Raw genomic sequence first — 19,872 nt, 5'->3', positions numbered from 1 at the left:
TGTTGTGTGTCCATTTTCATCAACACTGACACGCAAGTCACCGAAGTGGCGTCAACTAAAAAGAACTGCAATATGGCGGCCGAACCGCGAAGGTGATATCCTGGCCAATAAATGCCATAGATCATTTCATTTCATTCCCTCTCTGACTGTCGGAGTGGAGGGGGGGGGGGGGGGGGGGGGGGTAGAGAAACGTGCCCCTGCGCCCCGGCTCACCCCGCCCCAACGTCGGAGGCATAGCATAGAGCACAGGGACTGAACCAGCAAAGAGAGGGGTCACAAGCTATTCTCAGATGCCAGCAGATTCAGTATGAGCAATGATTCTAGACGTACCCGCGTATCGCGAGAGGTGGGGACACGTAATGCACCTAACAACATCGTCGAACATCAACGTTTTGGTGGTCCAGCTGATTCGGCATGTAGAGGCGTAATGCTAAAACTCCAAATCTTTGAACACGGTACACCCATCGGTCAACGCTATTGTGACACAGTATTTCCCCCATGTGTGACTTTTCAGGTACCCATCCAGCGTCGACTTCATTTTTATGGATGATAACGTGCGAACGCACCGAACTGTGCAGGTGGAGAAGCTCTTGGAAGGAGAAGATATTCACCGAATGGAATCACCTGCCTGTTCCCCATGATTAAATCCTATAGACTGTTGAGCATGTGTGGGATGCGTTAGGGAGACGAAATAGAGCTCTTCTCCACATGCGCCAAGGATCTTGCAGCGTAGTGATTAAAATTCTTCTGGGTAATATACCGGGTCATTGCTAAAAACTAACAATAATAAACTAAAACTGACGTTTCGGCCGAGTTGCAATGGCTTTCCTCAGTCGTGCCTTGAGGAAGGGCGTTGCAATTCCGCCAAAACGTCGGTTTTAGTTTATTATTGTTGTTAGTTTTTAGCAATGACGCGGCATAATACCCAGAAGAATTTAAATCAATATGACATCGGCCGCGGAAGTCTAAGTTCTTAGACCTTCCAGCAGTTGTCAACCGCGATGGAGGAGAAATAGAAAGCCCTACCATGAGAACCCATCACATTCTGGCCAGCATGGGAGCACATTCCACAGCATGCACTGTTGACCGTGGTGATTACCCAACCGTGTCCTGCTTTTTGTATTCATGTAAAAAGGTTCCCAACGAAATTACAGCAGCGCGACGGAAATTAACAGACTTTGGACGCGAAATCGTTAGGGAATTCAATATTCCGAGAACCACAGTGTCAAGGGCGTGCCGAGAATACCACATTTCAGGCATTACCTCTCACCTAGGACATCGCACGGGCCAGCCTTAACGACCGTGAGCAACGGCGTCTGCGTTGCGTTGTCAGTGCTAACAGACAAGCAACACTGCGTAAAATAACCGCTGAAATCAATGTAGGACGTACGACACATATATCAGCTGGGACAGAGCGGCGAAATTTGGTGTTAACGGGCTACAGCAGCAGACGACCGGCGCGAGTGTCTTTGAACAGCACATCGCTTGCATCACCTCTCCGGCCTCGTGACCATATTGGTTGGGTTCTAGAGGACTGGAAAACCGTGGCCTAGTCAGACCAATCCCGACTTCAGTTGGTAAAAGCTGATGGTGGAGTTCAAGGGTGCCACAGACCCCACACTATCATTGACCAAAGTCATCAAGAAGGCACTGCACAAGCTAATTCTGGCTCCGTAATGATGTGGGCTGTGTTTCCATGGAACGGACTTGGATACTCTTGTACAACTGAACCGATCAATGACTTGAAATGATTACGCTAGGCTATCTGGAAACTACTTGCAGCCATTCCTGTTCCCAAAAAACAATGTAATTTTTATGTATCACAATGCACCACGTCACCAGACCCAACAATTGTTTGCGACTGGTTTGAAGAACACTGGACAATTCGAGCGAATGATGTGCCACCCCAAAAATTCTGCACCGTAACACTTTCGTAATTACGTACGGCTACAGAGCCAGCATGGCTCAGTATTTCTGCAGGGGGCTTCCAAAGACTTGTCAAGGCCATGGCACGTCCAGTTGCTGCGCTATTCCGGACAAAAGGTGGCGTTCCGACACGATATTAGGAGGAATCCCACGACTATTGCCACCCCTATGTAAAGTAGCCTTTCTGCATTCCCTCGAGCTATGTTACTTGGCAGTGACACATCACGCGAAAGTTACTTTCGTCCTTAAGCTTTGCAAACCAGTGTGTAAAAATTGATTCTATATGCAACGAAACTTTACCGCAATATGAGCAAATATATTAAAATCTGCCGTACGTTGAAACTGCACTACTGGAAGTCTTGATCATCTTTTGTAAATTGCATAGCAACTGCTAGACAAGGTTTAGCACCCATTGTGTACAGCACTCTTCTGAAACTGTTGAGTATTCTTGAAAAAAAGTTTCGTTTGAAAAGTATCTTCACTCAATACCTTCGTAAACAAATTTGCGGTTATCAGCAAGACAGGAAAGGGCTCTGAGCACTATGTGACTTAACATCTGAGGTCATCAGTCCCCTAGAACTTAGAACTACTTATACCTAACCTAACTAACCCTAGGACATCACACACATTCATGCCCGAGGCAGGATTCGAACCTGCGACCGTAGCGGTTGCGCGGTTCCAGACTGAAGCGCTTAGAACCGTTCTGCCACACCGGCCGGCAACAAGACAGAAAAATATGCAAAGCCTGAGAGCATTACAACTTTCTGGAAACTTGTTTGGATATGACTGACCGTCCACGACAGCGGTTCAACATTGCAAGAAACTTATTTTGTTGTACATTGTATTACACATTATACCTTCTGACACACACATGCATGTCTGACACTGCTAACGATCCACAGCTGCTCCTTAAATATTACAAAATTTTATTCGCAAATTGCCAATCTAAACTGACTTCGGATGCACTACTTATTAATGACACGTGAACATTTGTGCAAGACCAGGATTCTAACCCAGACTTAACGCTTATCGCGAGCTGTGGCCTTAACCAACTCACTTATCCATGCACGTCTCCCCGACAGTCCCAAACCACCCTATGCCACACACGCCCCATCTTAAAACAAAGAACACAATGTCCCTCACTATTGCGAGAATCACAATAACGTGTTTGTGAGCATTAGATTATGTGGACAAGTGTGGCATATGGAGGCTTGAGTCGACCCAGAAGTGTGCACTGATAGCCGAAGTGGTTGAGGCGACTGCTAGCGATAAGCAGGAATCAGGGTTCGAGTCCCGATCCAATACAAATTTTCATCTGTCGCTAATAAATAGTACAGCTGAAGTAGTATGGCTTCGTGATTTCCGAATAAAATTTCGTAGTTACTGCAAGGAACATCGTGTGTCATGTTTTCAAGGACGTGTTATTGAAAATTAATAGTACGAGGGTAGTCCCAAAAGTAAGCTGTATTTTTTGTAAGTACATAGACCTGTTTATTTCTACAATGGTTTACATCAGTTTAAAGCTTGAATATAATCATTTCTGTCAATGCATTTTTGTAGACGCTGTGGCAGGTTCCGTATGCCCATGTCATACCATCTCGCCGCCATGCTGTTCATAAAGTTATGAACCTCTTCTTCCACCTCGTCGTCGGAGCTGAATCGCTTTCCGGCCAAATGTTCCTTTAACCTAGGGAACAGGTGATAGTCACTGGGCGCCAAGTCAGGACAATAGGGTGGGTGGGTGATGTGTTCCACTGAAATTGTTGCAGGAGAGCAACGGTTTGCCGAGCGATGTGTGGGCGAGCGTTGTCATGGAGAATGTGTACGCCCCTGCTCAATATTCCCCTTCTCCGGTTCTGAATTGCCCGTTTCAGTTTTTTCAGAGTCTCACAGTACCTGTCAGCGTTAACTGTGGTCTCAGCGATTCAGCTCCGACGACGAGGTGGAAGAAGAGGTTCATAACTTTATGAACAGCATGGCGGCGAGTTGCTACTACATGGGCATACAAAAGCTGTCACAGAGTCTACAAAAATACATCGACAGAAAAGGCGATTATGTCGAAAAATAGCTAAATGTCCACTCTGTAAACTGATGTAAGTCATTGTAGAAATAAACAGGTCTATGTACTTATAAAAAAAATAGGACGCCTTAGTTTTGAGATTACCCTCGTATAAGACCTCAAGGAGTGTGAACTATCAGTGTTCTTGCAGTATCAATGGGTGACAGTCAAACAACTCGATCGCCGTACCAACCTATTCCCAATGGCTCTAGTCTGACACCTTACTGTATTTCATGTATTTCAAGGACGCGGACTGTGTCTTTTGAAAGTAATGCAGCTTCATACAACTAGGTTTTATCACCATTACAATAACCACATGGCGTAAAATGTTTTCTACTCTTATTATTCCTTCGTGGTATATTTGTTTTACTCTCTTTGCAGCGACTTATTCGTAGCACAAACTGTACGCAAAAGGAGGACATAAGTAAACTCCGCAAATGATGATTTTATTTCGTTACTAGTGACTTACAACCTACCAGTCGGTGAAACTTTGAACATAGCTGCTAAGGTTCAGTGACCGTGTCAGAATTATATTAGAACAAATAAGCCCTCGGTCACAAATATTAAGTCAAAGGTGACCAGATTTCGATGCTACTATGAGGGTCGTCTTCAGAATTAAACTAACTGTTCTAAAACATAATACGCCTAACACAGTGGACGATATCCTCAAAAAGAAAACTGCAAGAACTACTATGGTCAACACCTCACGCGCTTAAGTTAACCCAAAAAAACGTTTCTATATTCCTTTCGTAGGACCCATTTCCTATCAGGTTCAGCGCATGCTTCGCAACAAATACAGCTGCAATGTTACCTTCTCTACTAATAACAATCTGAAGAGAAACTTCATAATTTGAAATCCATTCGCTCCCCTACAGAAAGTTCTGGCGTTTATAAGATCTATGATACCTGCTGCTCTTATTATATAGAGCAAACTGGACGTGCTTTCACCATCAGATATAAAGAACATCTTTTGAGAAAAAACGGCACCAGTCCCCTAAATTCACCCTTTGCCGATCATCTCTTAATTACTGGACACGTGCCTAAAGCCATTGGCGAAAAGAAGGGCTAGGTTAGATGTTTTAGAGGAATTTGAGATTTTCAAACATCTATCTCGTCATGATGGCCTCATTCTCAACGAACAGCTGCAGCTGCGAAATAAAAACTTTTTCGACTGTATAAAGCCGTTGCTTGATCTTTGATTCAGATTTCCTCATGCAGTTTGCCGAAATGTTATTTTCCTGTTACGTCTTTGCTGTTTTCTTGTATGCCATAACTGACTTTTTTTCTACGTTACAAAATGTATCTCTGTTTAAAGCAGATAAATATGTAATTTCATATTATTATTAGTGCTTACGTTATGCCTGAATCAGCTTCATTACAATTTCAATAGCCTAGTTGTTTCTGCGGCTACTAGATGGCGCTCGTAGCAACACCATGTTTACTTGTGCACACTTTCTAACGTGGACACCTCAGTTTTGTTGCAACCCGTGTTCACTCAGGTAGGAGCAGCCCTTAGCGGCTCGCCATCTTATTTGCAACTTTTCATGACGTCGCCGCCTTTCCGGCTTAGTTTTTTTTTTTTTTTTTTTTTTTTTTTGGAATGTGGCTTGTAAGTACTGCATCTCTTTCCAGTCAGTACACACTTTAGTTTATTAATGTCTTATATACCTACCAGTCGGTGGTTTCTGGAACTACAGAAAATATGCTAACTTGTTCAGAAAACATGCTAACTTATTACGTTCCATGCTGCGGGAAGTACATAGAACATTCACGTGGAGCAAAACTTTCAAACATCATATGGTGAAAACAAACAAGGCTTCCTATCAAACGCGAACGCTATAACCGACTGCTTTCACTGGATGTTTCTCGTGCAGTCCGCTAGAAGAGCAGCAAATATCTGTGTACAGACACAACTTGAGATAAAGTTTCCAAACGTAAACAACAAATCCGAACATATGGCGGATAAGAGTACAGGAAAGAGGAGGCAGTCACAAATACCTCTGCCTTGACTTGCCACATTGCATACATTGGCGCTTTCCCATTCACAGAAGTTAAGCAACGTCCGGCCCGGGTAGCACAGGATAAGCATACAGGAAATGCAATTAAACTACAGGCAGGAAGAGCTGAAATGGCCTTACCATTTATTTACAATGAAAAATACATTTACACTAGATGCTCAAAGTGACTCCCTGCAACATCAGCACACAGCTGAGCACTTCTAAGCATACTCAGATACGCCCAACGTACTGTTCGGATATCGATGGCGGCAACTTCTCGCCTTACGTTGCCTTCCAGTTCCTATATTGTAATACATTTACTGGAACCAAACTGGCCATTTAGTGCGTGAATTTCAGGAATTAATCTCTATTCTCTCTTATTATTCTTAGTCACTACAGAATTTCACCAGCGATTCTGTTCTCATCCTACAGATAAACACATGATGTCTTGCACACTGGTTACCGCACCTCGCACATACACAGCTCGTGCTGGGCTCGTGAAAACTCTGGGTGTTGCACAGTTTGCGGTGAAATCCATGCAGAACGGACAGTCTTATCACTTCGTGGCGCAGTTCGTATCCTCCCTGCGTCCATTCACGGTTTGTCATGGCGTCTGTAACATAGAAATCCTTCCATATCTTGAGTTTCTTCTCCTGTAGTTCCCTCAATAAGTATTGGTAGGCTGTCGTCACTGGTAGTAAGTACTTCAGTCGCAGCTCTTCTGTGAAGGGCTTCTGGCCAATTCATACACAAGCCGCGAGTGTGTGTAGCTGGAGAGACATATCGCCCTTTTTAATGTTATTTAATAAAATTGCAGCCAAATAGCCATATACAGTTACTTTGATTAAAATTTTGCATTTATATTTTACATTTTTGCATCTTCATTTATAGATATCACTCTTTTACTGCACAGTCCTATGTGATATCGTTCACAGGCTCCGTGTCACTTCACACACACATGTTGTGGTTGGGTCATGGTAAGCTTTGTTTTTGCAAATTAGATGATGAAAGCCATGAATAGATAATCTAGTTACGACATGTCGCAGTGCGAAGTTTGGTGCTGTCCATGAGCGGTTCATCATTGCTTCAGTGCCATAGAAGACTGGCCACACTTTTTCTCGTTTATCCTCCATGATCTTCAGTTGATTTCTGGAATCCCTGGTGTGTGGCATCATATATCGAAGTTTGATGTCTTCAATTAGGAATGTCTCTCTCGCTAGCAGGTACACCAGTCTAGATCTTGTTGTCATTGAGAGACCTAGAGCTCTTTTTAGATAAGTCGATTTTCCTTTTTCTAGTGTTTCTATATTTTTTTCTGTGAGGTGGTCCCATATAACCTCCATCCCATTGGCCAAGATTGGCAAGATTTTTGCGTTGAATAATTTCATGGTCGTTTCTAGACTGAGTAGGCGGGTGTTTCTTATGTCCTGTATTGATATAACTTGGCCTGCACGTTCTGTTGTGTTTTGTGAAGCATTTGGCTGTTGGTTGCAATGTCACTCCTAGGTATTTAAAGTCTGGTGAGATTTTTATTTTTTGTCCTCTGATGCTGATTTCCGCATTCTTGAGTGTTTTGCCTCCTTTTCCGAAAATTACCATTTCTTTGTTATGTTTATGTGTAGTTTGTGTTCACTACACCATTTGTCTATTTTCTCAATGGTTCTCTGCAGCTTCTGTATATCTGTTGAACCTACGGCTACGTCGTCAGCGTATGCATATACATATACATCCTCATTTTCTCCAGTTCGCAGTACTACTTCAGTGGCAAGAATGTACAGCAAAGGGCTCACTGGGTCACCTTGTAAGACTCTGTTCGATTGTAGAATGAGGTTCGAAAAAGAGAGGTTGTCTGATACTGTGGTTAAGACGTATTCAAGGATTGACTTTATTATACTTGCCCATACGCTTCTCACATTGAGTTTTCCAGTTTTAGTACTATGAGATCTTTTTCCAGTAGGTCAAAGACTTTGGCGAAGTCTATGAACACTGTGTAGAACATTTGTTTCTTTTGTAGCGCTTCGTCGATGTTGTTCAGAAGAAGCCTGACTGCCATAAGTGTTGATCTTCCAGATCTGAAGCCCATTTGTCGTTCTAGGAGGTGACTGTCCACACGGGCTTTGATTTTTTGTGTAATTATCTTTGAAAACATCTTGAACTGAGTATTTTCCAGGCTACGCCTCTGTACTTGTTTGTGTCCATTGGGTCTCCTCTACCTTTGTAGGGAACTCTTATCGAATGTCTCCACTGGGTCGGTATTCTTCCAAGTTCCAGGCATTTGTTGAATAGTTTGATCCATATGTGTTGGAGGGCCTCTTTCGCATCTTTTATATGTTCATTATATGTATTATCGGGTCCTGCTGCTTTCATGTTCTTCAGTGTTTTTATTACTTCTTTTACATCTTCTCATTTAGAGGTTTCCCATACACTGTCTTTGTTTGATGATGTTTCTCTTTCTTTGGGGGTATTTTGATTCCTCGTTTGTTCAGTACCCTTTTTAAGTAAGTAGCCTTCAGCTTCTCTATTTTTTCGAGGTCTTCTTCAGACGAATATCTAGGTTTTCCAGTCCGTAAATTGCAACAGGTTCAACTCTGAGTTCAAACAATCGTAGGGCTGTTTCCAGGGAGAGTTTGCCTATCGACTTCGTATCATTTATGGCTCTCGTTGCGGCGCTGGCTCTGTAGTTTATGTGGCGTTGAATACCGTTCCTGTGACTGAACGGTAACTCCTAGGTACGTAAAATTGGTGACTGACTTTAGCAGTGTCTCTCCAACGTAGAAAGTGTCAGGTCTTCCTCTTCTGAAAGTCATGGAGACTGTCTTCTCTTCATTCGAGGTTAGGTCATTTTTTCATGCCTAATACACTGTTTGAAGATTTTCTGCACATCATCCTCAAAAACTGAGGTTAATGCCATGTCGTCTGCATACATGAGTAGATTTATATTGTGTCCACTTCCTATATCGTGTGTGGATTTGTTTCATAGACCTGGCTCTTTAAGTGTCTCCACAGGAAAGAAAACATGTTGTTAGACCCGGAGACATGTTCGCTGACAGTTCGTTCCTCAGTGAAGCCATCATGGACTCATCCCAGAGATACCTTAAATATGTGACATGTTGTCCCAATATTCTGGAAGAAGCAGTATAGTCTTTCACAGTTGAGCACAATATATATCAAAAATTTCCTTACCTGCAACCATTTTGAGGGTGATGTAAAAAAATAAAGGTCCTTCCTGTTACACCGCACCAAATGCCAATTTTTGATCATAGGGTGGTTTCTGACACGCTGTGTTCTCCGTTGCCCGGTACCTCGTGTTCTGTGAATTCAAATGATCCGAAAGATGAAACCATGCTTCGTCACTCGTGATGTAATGGAAAGCGTCTAACGGACCATCGTTGATGTTATTCAAAAGCCACGTGCAGTAAACTACACGTTTCTGACGGCCATCCTTCCGAAATCGCTGCACAACCGTCACACGATATGGCTTGAAATGGAGACTTTTCACCATGCACTGGTAACTGTTCCTATTCATACGCGCCTGTTGGATAAGTTTACGTATAGACTTGTTTGGGCTCTGAATAATTCTTCAGCGAATGTATGGAATAACTTTTTAGGTGCGAACTGAAAGAATTCTTTGTCGTTTTTGCACAGATCGTAGGTGCGCCAATATTTATACAGACTCCGTATTCCTCTCTTTGCTGATAGTTCTCTACTTGACCCCGAAAATTTCGCGTGTTTCCTTTCACATATGCTTCCACAATTTGAATTGTTTCTTCTATCGATAAATTCATTTTGCACAGAGCAAAGAGAAACGCCTAACTTCACCGATGAAATAAACTGAAATGCTGACAAAAGAATATTGCATAAAAGCGTCCACTGCTGTAGCTATTTATTTCAGAAGTTCAAATGGTTCAAATGGCTGTATTACTATGGGACTTAACATCTGAGGTCATCAGTCCCCTAGAACTTACGACTGCTTAAACCTAACTAACCTAAGAACATCACACACATCCATGCCCGAGGCAGGATTCGAACCTGCGACCGTAGCGGTAGCGCGGTTCCAGACTGAAGCGCCTACAACCGCTCGGCTACAGTGGCCAGCATTTCAGAAGTCGAAATAAGTATTGCATTGGCATTCAAAGGGGAGGCAGGCGACTTTTAACTGCGCCACCCTATATTTCTATGCCTGACGGCCTGGAAAAACCGAGTGCCGTTGGTTCAGGGACAAGCCAGTCGCCGAAGTGGTGTCCACTTAAAAGACTTGCACCAAACCATTGAGCTGTACGACATAATTATTGCCTTTAATATTGCAGGGGCTACGGAAGAACAAGAGTTGAACAAAAATGTAGGAAAACAGAGAGAAATGCATGCTTGAACATAAATGCAGGTGCGAGCCAATCCTGCAGGTTAAGCTTCTGCATTTAACGACGAACATCACCTGTGCAACGAGCTATACGAGGTGAATTCGAACGTGGCCAAATTGTTGCTTCTCGTATGGTGGGTGCTTCGTAACCAAGACAGCCGATGTGTGTGTGGATTCAAGAGGCACCGTATCAAATATATATAACGCATACAGCGAAAGCGGAAGAACATCATCTGCTAAGTTACGTAAGGACACTGAAGAGGACTGTGGCGAAAATTATGACGACAAAGTTATACAAGTCACACCAACTTTCAAGAAAGGTAGGATTAATCCACTGAAGTACAGGCCCATATCGTTAACGTCAATATGTAACAGGATTTTAGAACATGTATTGTGTTCGAACATTATGAATTACCTCGAACGAAACGGTCTATTGACACACTGTCAACATGGGTTTAGAAAACATCGTTCCTGTGAAACACAACAAGCTCTTTATTCACATGAAATGTGAGTGCTATTGACAAGGGATTTCAGATCGATTCTGTATTCCTGAATTTCCGGAAGGCTTTTGACACTGTACCACACAAGCGGCTCGTAGTAAAATTGCGTGCTTATGGAATATCGTCTCAGTTATGTGACTGGATTTGCGATTTCCTGTCAGAGGTCACAGTTCGTAGTAATTGACAGAAAGTCATCGAGTAAAACAAATGATTTCAGGCGTACCCCAACGTAGTGTTATATGCCCTTTGCTGTTCCTTATCTATATAAACGATTTGGGAGACAATCTTAACATCCGTTTTCGGTTGTTTGCAGATGACGCTGTCGTTTATCGACTAATAATATCAGAAGATCAAAACAAACTGCAAAAAGATTTAGAAAAAATTCCTTAATGGTGCGAAAAGTGGCAGTTGACCCTAAATAATGAAAAGTGTGAGGTCATGCACATGAGTACTAAAAGGAATTTGTTAAACTTCGGCTACACGATAAATCAGTCTAATGTAAAAGCCGTAAATTCAACTAAATACTAGGTATTACAATTATGGACAACTTAAATTGGAAAGAACACACAATGTTTTGGGGAGGGCTACCAAAGGCTTCGTTTTATTGGCAGGACACTTAGAAAATGTAACAGACCTACTACGCTTGTCCGTCCCCTTTCAGAATACTGTTGCGCGGTGTGGGATCCTTACGAGGTAGGACTGACGGAGCACATCGAATAGTTCAAAGAACGGCAGCACGTTTTGTATTATCGCAGAATAAGGGAGAGAGTGTCCCAGAAATGATACAGGATTTGGGCTGGAAATCATTAAGAGAAAGGCGTTTTTCGATGCGACGGAATCTTCTCACGAAATTCCAATCACCAACTTTCTCCTCCGATTGCGAAAATATTTTGTTGACACCGACCTGCATAGGGCGGAACGATGACCACAATAAAATAAGGCAAATCAGAGCTCGTACGGGAAGATGTAGGTGTTCATTCTTTCGTCGTAGACGACAGCCGCAAGAACCCTTTCAGCAGCAAAACACGCCGGGAGCTCCAGAAGTAGACAATTGCGAGGCGAGATAGGATTCCAAAACCACTCACCAATTAAGCAAATGCCCGTAACAGGAAAACGTGATGTCTAAGTCATTAAACCTGGACTATGGAGCAATGGAGGTTACTCATTTGATAGGTCTTATTTCACACGGTTTCCAACTTCTGGTCGAATGTACAACCCAAGAGCGAAGGGTGGCGGCGTTCCGTGATGATTTGGGTTACCATAGTTACTTGCCAAGCTCACATTACTGCCAAAGATTACGTGACCATTTTGTCTGATCTGGTTCATCCCGTTGTACAGTTTTTGCTCCCCAATGGTGTTCCAAGAAGCTCACATGACCCAGGAGTGGTTTTGTGACCTCGAGGGATGAATCATCACTTCTTTCCTGTCCACCAGTCACCAGAGCTCATCATCATTGCGCCTTTGTGGTCTAATTTGGAGAGAAGGGTGCGTGTAGCTATTCACCTCCATTTTCGTTAACAGAACTTGCCACTATTTTGCTGCGAGTGGCAAGAGGTTCCCCTGAAAACCGTACAAGACCTGTATTTCTCAATTCCCAGGCGACTGGAAGTTTTCTGAATGCCAACGTCTTCCCACACCGGGTTAGGCACAGTGCTGTGTTGTTTTTGTAAAGTTTCCGTATTTTTGTCCACCCCTGTACCTATAGGCTTAGCAGGCATTTGGTGCAAGTAGGTTCAAATTCAAATGTGTGGGAAATCTTACGGGACTTGACTGCTAAGGTCATCAGTTCCTAAGCTCACACACTACTTAACCTAAATTATCCTAAGGACAAACACACACACACACACACACACACACACACACACACACACACACACACACACACACACACACAAACACACACGCCCGAGGGAGAACTCTAACCTCCGCCGGGACCAGCCACACAGTCCATGACTGCAGCGCGCAGACCGCTCGGCTAATCCCGCGCGGCTGCAAGCAGGTTTGCAGGCCAATGTTCAAATGTGCACACGCTGTTTGAGGCTTGATAAATATTCGATTATGCAAGCTTGTATAAAATAACAAAGTACACATACTTAAAAGTGTGTATCAACTCCCGGGCTTGTACATGTATTCTTCATTCCTGAGGCAGACGTCGTAGCGACGCCCTGGCTAGAGAGCTGAAGCAAATAATTAGCTGATTGCTAGAAGAGTTTATTCGAGCCTACGAAATCGGCATCTTTTCTGGCGCATTAAAACTATAACAAACAGGTAGCAACTGACCCTACCGAGGGAAAGATGTCGTTAAAATGATAAATTCCTTGAAAAACAAGTACGGCAACGGGAAAGAAAAACAGTTGGGATTCATAAATTTTGGTATGCTTCACACACATAAAGAACGATACAAACGCGTAAAGTCAAAATTATATATCTACATACCCTGCAATTCACAAAAGTGTTTGGCAAAGAGTTCAGAGAACCAATTTCGGACTATTTCGCCACCGTTCTACTCTAGAACAGTATGTGGGGAAATGTGAGAAACCTTCCGTGCGAGTTCTGATTTCTCTTGATTTATTACGATGATCAAATATCCCATGTAGCCGGGAATCAACGAAATATGGCAAACGGTTTGAAAACATATCTCTGGAACGAAATACGTTACTGTTTTAATGATTGCCACCCCATTCCCGTTATCATACCCGTGGTACTCTCCGCCCTTTCAAGTGTTTACATTGCCTCCGCCAGCCCTATCTAGTAAGGATCCCTGAAAACGGACAAGCGTAGTGTAGGAAATGTCTCTAGTAGATTTGTTGCACTTTCAAAGTGTGCCCTAGGGAAGTGTGACAGGACTGCTCTTGTGCTCTGTTATACATAAATGATCTGGCTGATAGGGTTAGCAGCAATTTGCGGTTATTTGCTGATGACGCATTACGGTCGGTACTAGGGAAGACGAATGGTAGACTTCGTTTTATTGTGAGAATTTTAGGAAAGCTTAGCGCACATATAAAAGGAGAGCGCGTATAGAACTGTACTGTGACCCATTCTTCAGCACTGTTAGAGCGTTTGGGATCACTATCAGGTCGCATTACAGAAAGACATTAAAGCAATTTAGTGATGTGCTGCTACATTTGTTACCGGCAGATTCGATCAACACGAGTATTACGAAGATGATTCGGCAACTCAAACAGGAATCGCTGGAGACGGTGTTCTTTTCGCAAAACACTATTTAGAAAATTCAGTGGACCGGCATTTGCAGCTGACCGCTGCCACCGTACATTTCGCGTAAAGACCGCGAAGACAAGGTAAGAGAAATTAGGGCTCGTATGGAGGCATATAGACAGTCGTTTTCCCTTAACTCTATTTGGGGTTGGAGCAGGAAAGAGAATGACTGGCAGTGGTACAAGGTTCCCCTTCTCCATTCCCTGTATGGTGGCTTGCAGATTATGTACGTAGATATTCTGCCAAAATAACGCAGTCACTGGTTTGCTTTCGCCATAAAATTTTCTACGTGGTGGGTCAAAGTTGGAGTTGCTTGTGATTGCAATCACTACGTATTTAGTTGAATCTACAATCTTTCAATTTGTATTATTTAACCTGTAACCGCAACTGACGAATTTTTTTTCTATTCATGTGGAAGACCTCGCACTTTTTTGTTTAGTGTGGCTGAGGATCCTTAAGTAAGTATTTTGGGGTGAAGAAACAATGGTCGGCAATGAATATGCAGACCGTATGAGGTCCTGGATGCGTGGAAGCCACGTGCTTGTAAACTGCTTATATTTCGTAACTAACACTAGCTACTGCATCGAAACTGGCGGCGCTGAACTTGAAACAATACGCAATCGCCTGCGATGTGTTCACGATGACGTTTGCCGTTGCAAACAGAATGGTAGCAGAAGATAAGAGCATAGCTCATTAACAGGTACTTGCAGACATATATGTAATGTATGCAGCAGCAGGATGTGGCACCTGGAAACTCTAACGCAAATACAGAGGAAAGTTTCGCGACATGCGGCTAAAATGCACAAGAAACAGACTTGGAGCTGTTCTCGATAAAGAAATGTCCGTGAAACAGAATTTGAGGTTCTTGCGTTCGATCGCGTGAGAAAGATTCGCCAATAAGCACCCGTTAACTTTTCCGTTGATTGTGAACACACTTGAACAGTAACACTGGAAGAGAAATTGCACACCTATCATAAACAGCAAGCGAAACAGATGGAAAATGGTTCAAATAGTTCTGAGCACTATGGGACTTAACATCTGAGGTCATCAGTCCCCTAAAACTTACAACTACTTAAACATAACTAGCCTAAGGACATCACACACATCCATGCCCGGGGCAGGATTCGAACCTGCGACCGCAGCAGTCGCGCGGTTCCGGACTGAAGCGCCTAGAACCGCCTCGTCCACTTCGGCCGGCGAAACAAATGGAGCACGTAGTCTTGTATCGTGCGTCCAGTTCTGTCAATGGATTACGTTTTAATGGATACACCGAGTGTCCATAGAATAGCCATTTCATGTTTGCGGTAACTTGCGAATGACTTGTTAAAGATTGATCACTGAGCATTGTTGACGACTCCTGAAGGTACTACCATTGTCACATGGTGTCTACAGTGTTCCGTACGACGAGCTGCGAAGACAGTTTTTCGAAGGTTAGACCAAAGAATAAAACCGTATGGAAACTGTTGAATAAGTATCAACAAACTGGCAAGGTTGCTGACGAGTCTCGACCAGGTCGACCTTCCACGAGCGAAGCTAACACTGACGCCATACGAGTCAATTGAAGGGAATCCTAGAACTGTATGATATCTCTCACGACAGTTGCAAATTTCGAAATCAACAGTGTTCGAAGTGCTGAAATTCACACTGAAGAAGCGTGCACAACATTTGCAAGTTTTACACCAATTCCATGACGAGGACTCAGCAGAACGCACGACGATATGCATAGATTTGTTGGAGTGTGAGGAGACTCGTGATTCAATGCCACACGGGTTGTTTAGTGATGAAACAACCTTCCAAGTAAGTGGACACGTCAACCAGCGTAACTGTCGCATTTGGAGCCCCACACCTAAAACTGAGTTTATTGGGTGTATCTGGGGAGCCCAAAGACGAATGTGTGGATGAGAATTACGCGGGCAGAGATCTATAGACCATTCTCTTTCTTTGAGAAAGCCATTAATGGTGCCTATTACTTGGATATGCGGACTGAATTTCTGAGGCCACAATTGGATTGGAACAAGACGGTATCTTAGACACTTGTTTACCAACATGATGGTACCCCTTGACTACCGGTGGATTGGACGAGGATACAATCCGTGATATGTCTAATCACAACGAAGTGTATTTCGTGAAACGGTTTACAGATGGGAAGTGTGCACAGACATCAACGACGGACATGTTCAAATGAATCAGTGAAGTGTAGTAAACGGAAAACAATGTAAAAGACGTCTGTAGTGCACAGAAAACGCACGTCGTCTGAAATAAATCGTTTTCAAGAAAATAGTTATTTCGTGGACACCCTGTACCGAGTGGTCTTCACTGAAAAGTTGCTAAGAAATTATTAATGTAGGGTGTAGTTCTTTATGTCAAAAAGCTTAACATTCAATTGCGACCTTATGTTCCTTATCTCGACAAACTCAGTTTAGGATCCTCTAGCAGTCTCAATTTTGATCCTAAAAGCGTGGTATACACAGTACAAGACGTTATATTACGAATTCAGTGACGCGTTTGTGATTTTCTAAATCGAGAAATTGCAATGATGTCATTCTTTCGTGCGGAATTATTACTTCTATCACGGTGATATCCAGCTTTTAATTAACAGCAGACTAAGGAAAGAAAGTCGCAAAACGTACCTGCTTCCATTTAAAGACAATTATGCCAATCACACAGATCTTCAACTAGCAGAGTAAGGTACCACAGAAATAAGCTCTGCATTTCATTAAAGAACTTTGAACATAGCTTCTAAGGTTCAGTGACCGTGTCAGAATTATATTGGAACAAATAAGCCCTCGGTCACAAATATTAAGTCAAAATTGACCAGGTTTCGACGCTCATAGGGCTTATTTGTTCTAATATCATTAAAGAACATTTACACGACATTTTTCCTTTGCTTTCCGCATCAAAAGGGCAAATGCCAGCTAATGCAAACGCTAGTTTCCTCCGTCGACAAAGCTCGACTGAGGAACAAACTGATCACTGTCCATGCGCTCTTGTGTTTCGGCGAAAGGAACTTTTGTGCGCTTGAACACAAAAACTTGATCACTTGTGCTTGTCAAGTTTCCATATTTTCTAGGTTAACTACCATCTCAACGGTATGTGAAAACTAGAGACGAAGTTTACCTACGCCCACTTATTTGCGGCTCCACCTTCTTCGCGCTCGATAAAATACAAATGGGCTTGTTAGTACGATAGAATCTGGGAATTAGGAAACGAACACTAATAGTGATTAAAATTTTAAATTTGGTATGCCTACAATATTCCAAAGTAATCATTTCCCAGTTACAGCTGTTAATTTTACTCAAATTCATTCTCTGCCAATGGTTTCGATGTCACTATCAAGCAGCACCACCACGAACAAATAGAACGTTGTATTTGATGTGCCAAAAAAGTCCACACCTTCGCCGAACTATTAATGCATTTTTATCACCTCTAAGACGACATAAATATTATAACCGGAAAACTTAGTCTTCTCCGCATCTCCTTGTTAAGGACAGGAATGATTGCATAATTAAATCAGTAGCCTGTAAGGTAGTGTGATAATGTCAACAACTACATCTTTTATGGGAACTACAAGTTAACGTGCCGTAACCTAAGCGTTTCGTACGTTTAAAGCTCCATTATGTAGATTTATGTCAATTGGTAAGACATGTATGCGTTGTGTAGTCAGTACTTCTGGGTAACCAATAGCACCGTCTTTTTATCAAATGAAAAACTGTTTTAGTACAAGGCTAAAAGTTCTGTGAAAGTCTCATACCACAAAGATGAACGGCAATAGAAATTTTAAACATCATGGTCACAGGTTTTTTTCGCGTATTTACATCAATCACATTCACGTTCCATACACTGCAGGGCGATTTTTGATGCCGCTGTATAGTTACACACGTGTATCCATAGTAATGAATGAGAAGCGTACGGTACTAAACGTGAATGATAAACGAAACGTATGCACCGCGGAGCAGCCGATATGGTAAAATGCAGAAGCTTTTGCAATTTGTTAAGACCTTCCCAAGACGACACAAGGTACTTCAACAGAACATATAGAAAATAAAATTGGGGAAGCCTCGTCAAAAAGAGGGCAGAAACGTGAAACGCACAAACTATCGCATTGTTTACGTAGTAACTTTAAAATAAGAAATACAGCGTAAAATACATAATCATCTGGACAAACTAAACTACGCTGACAAGGAGAAAAGACTGGTGTATACGGTTTCGAAACAGGAATAGGAGGGGAATGGGGTGTGCACTTATTAGGGTGGTACTTTGGTTGTACTTAAATTATTCTGGCTTATCCTTCAATGACAACAGATTTCCTTATTATGCTAAAACTTTATGCAACAGTGCAACTACAATACAAAGTGGAAAAAGCTAAAACTATCAGCTTCAAGTATGGCTTAATGTTTAAAGGAGCATAAAAAATGCAAACAATGACAGATGTCTGATAATGTGTACAGTAGAGCGCAGTGCTTCACCGAATCCGCTGTAAACTATTGCCAAGTCGTGCCAAATTACAAATGACTTAAAATGAGAGACCAAGTTTACAAGGCTACGGTTGTTTCGTTTTACGTACGGCCAAGTCTTAAGGTATATTAAAACAAGACTGGGGATTAAAACAAAGATACGTAAATAAGCTGTGTTTCTCTTACTCTATTCGCGTGTCACGTATGTGCACAGATGTACGTAAAGGCCGGCGATTACAGTCTCACCGAATGGTAAAATCACGTGAAACAGAATAACTCACAATACATAGTACAAAAAATGAGTCATATATAGTGCTGGGGCTTTTATGGGCAGAGTTTCTCAACGAAGCAAACAACCGCATTCTTTTCGGTATACGTGAAATACGTCTCACCCCTTGCCAGTCTACCTGCTAGCTTCTTACACGTTTCACTATACTAATTACAAATTTAAGCAGTCCGTAATAGCTGACGAATTCCTTAAACGGAATTCTCAAACACATGTACGCATGGAACTGTGATTGTTACAAATAAACAAAAATTACAAGAGGAATACATCTTTTAACGTTAAATCCCCGCGCGATTACAGGTACCACATGTGGTGTCATTCAAACTACACGCAGAAGCATTCGGGCAACATTATCGGTACAATACAAATACACTTTATCAATTTTAACTAGCTGTATTTACTCCATCCGCCACAACAGCAAAACTTTCAGCAAATGCAGCAATTTTTACAGAACACAGTTTCGAATTTATACCACCTGCCGCCGTGCTGCTTTATCAGTAATAGATATAGACAAAACACAACTTCTTACCTGACAGCGTCGTTATACTATTAATTTGCTAAACTGTCATGACTTTAACCGTTGTTTCAGGATCCTAAATAATTAAATTTAATAGTGCAAAATGTAGCTGTCAAATGCCGCTATCTGAGCTTCCACAGCTTCACAACTTACACAGCAAAGCAGACGTTTTTAACCCGAGAACTATAGAAATGAATTTCACTGGACGCAACAAACTTACGTATTTTCCAGATCTTCAGTGTAGCACAAGACGTGAATTAACATTTCTCGCGGCAAACATTTCAGCGCTCCTGAAACCACAAGTCGATAAACAAACTGTGATGCACTTCAAAGTTAGTTGAGCTAGCTGCCCGTAGAGTGCAGCAGCAGAGCATAGAGGTAAAGGTGGCGTCGTCCCGCCATATTTGAACCGCATACGGAAATGCACGAACTATCCAATGCGTTGGTATGCATACGAGTGGAAGAAAGCTTCAGTTTGACCATGAGCAGACAAGTTACTGCTAGTATATAATGTTACCAAAGCTAAGAACACCATCAGTCAGTATTAATATTTTCTTGAG

The 19,872-nt window shown here is 42.4% G+C and overlaps 1 protein-coding gene across 1 annotated transcript in view; it reads right to left on the bottom strand.

Annotated features, from left to right (window-relative positions):
- The window catches only part of LOC126277983 (dystrobrevin beta), a gene marked incomplete in the record, with an annotated part of 561,627 nt that extends 542,000 nt beyond the window's left edge, over window positions 1-19,627 (bottom strand). The window contains 1 exon segment of the mRNA XM_049977648.1: window positions 19,533-19,627.
- Between the last annotated feature and the right edge of the window lie 245 nt (window positions 19,628-19,872).

This window comes from Schistocerca gregaria, chromosome 6, assembly GCF_023897955.1.
Source record: "Schistocerca gregaria isolate iqSchGreg1 chromosome 6, iqSchGreg1.2, whole genome shotgun sequence".
In the NCBI taxonomy this organism is placed as follows: Eukaryota; Metazoa; Arthropoda; class Insecta; order Orthoptera; family Acrididae; genus Schistocerca; species Schistocerca gregaria.
Note: the sequence above shows the minus strand (reverse complement) of the source record. Positions and strands in the feature narration are given on the sequence as shown.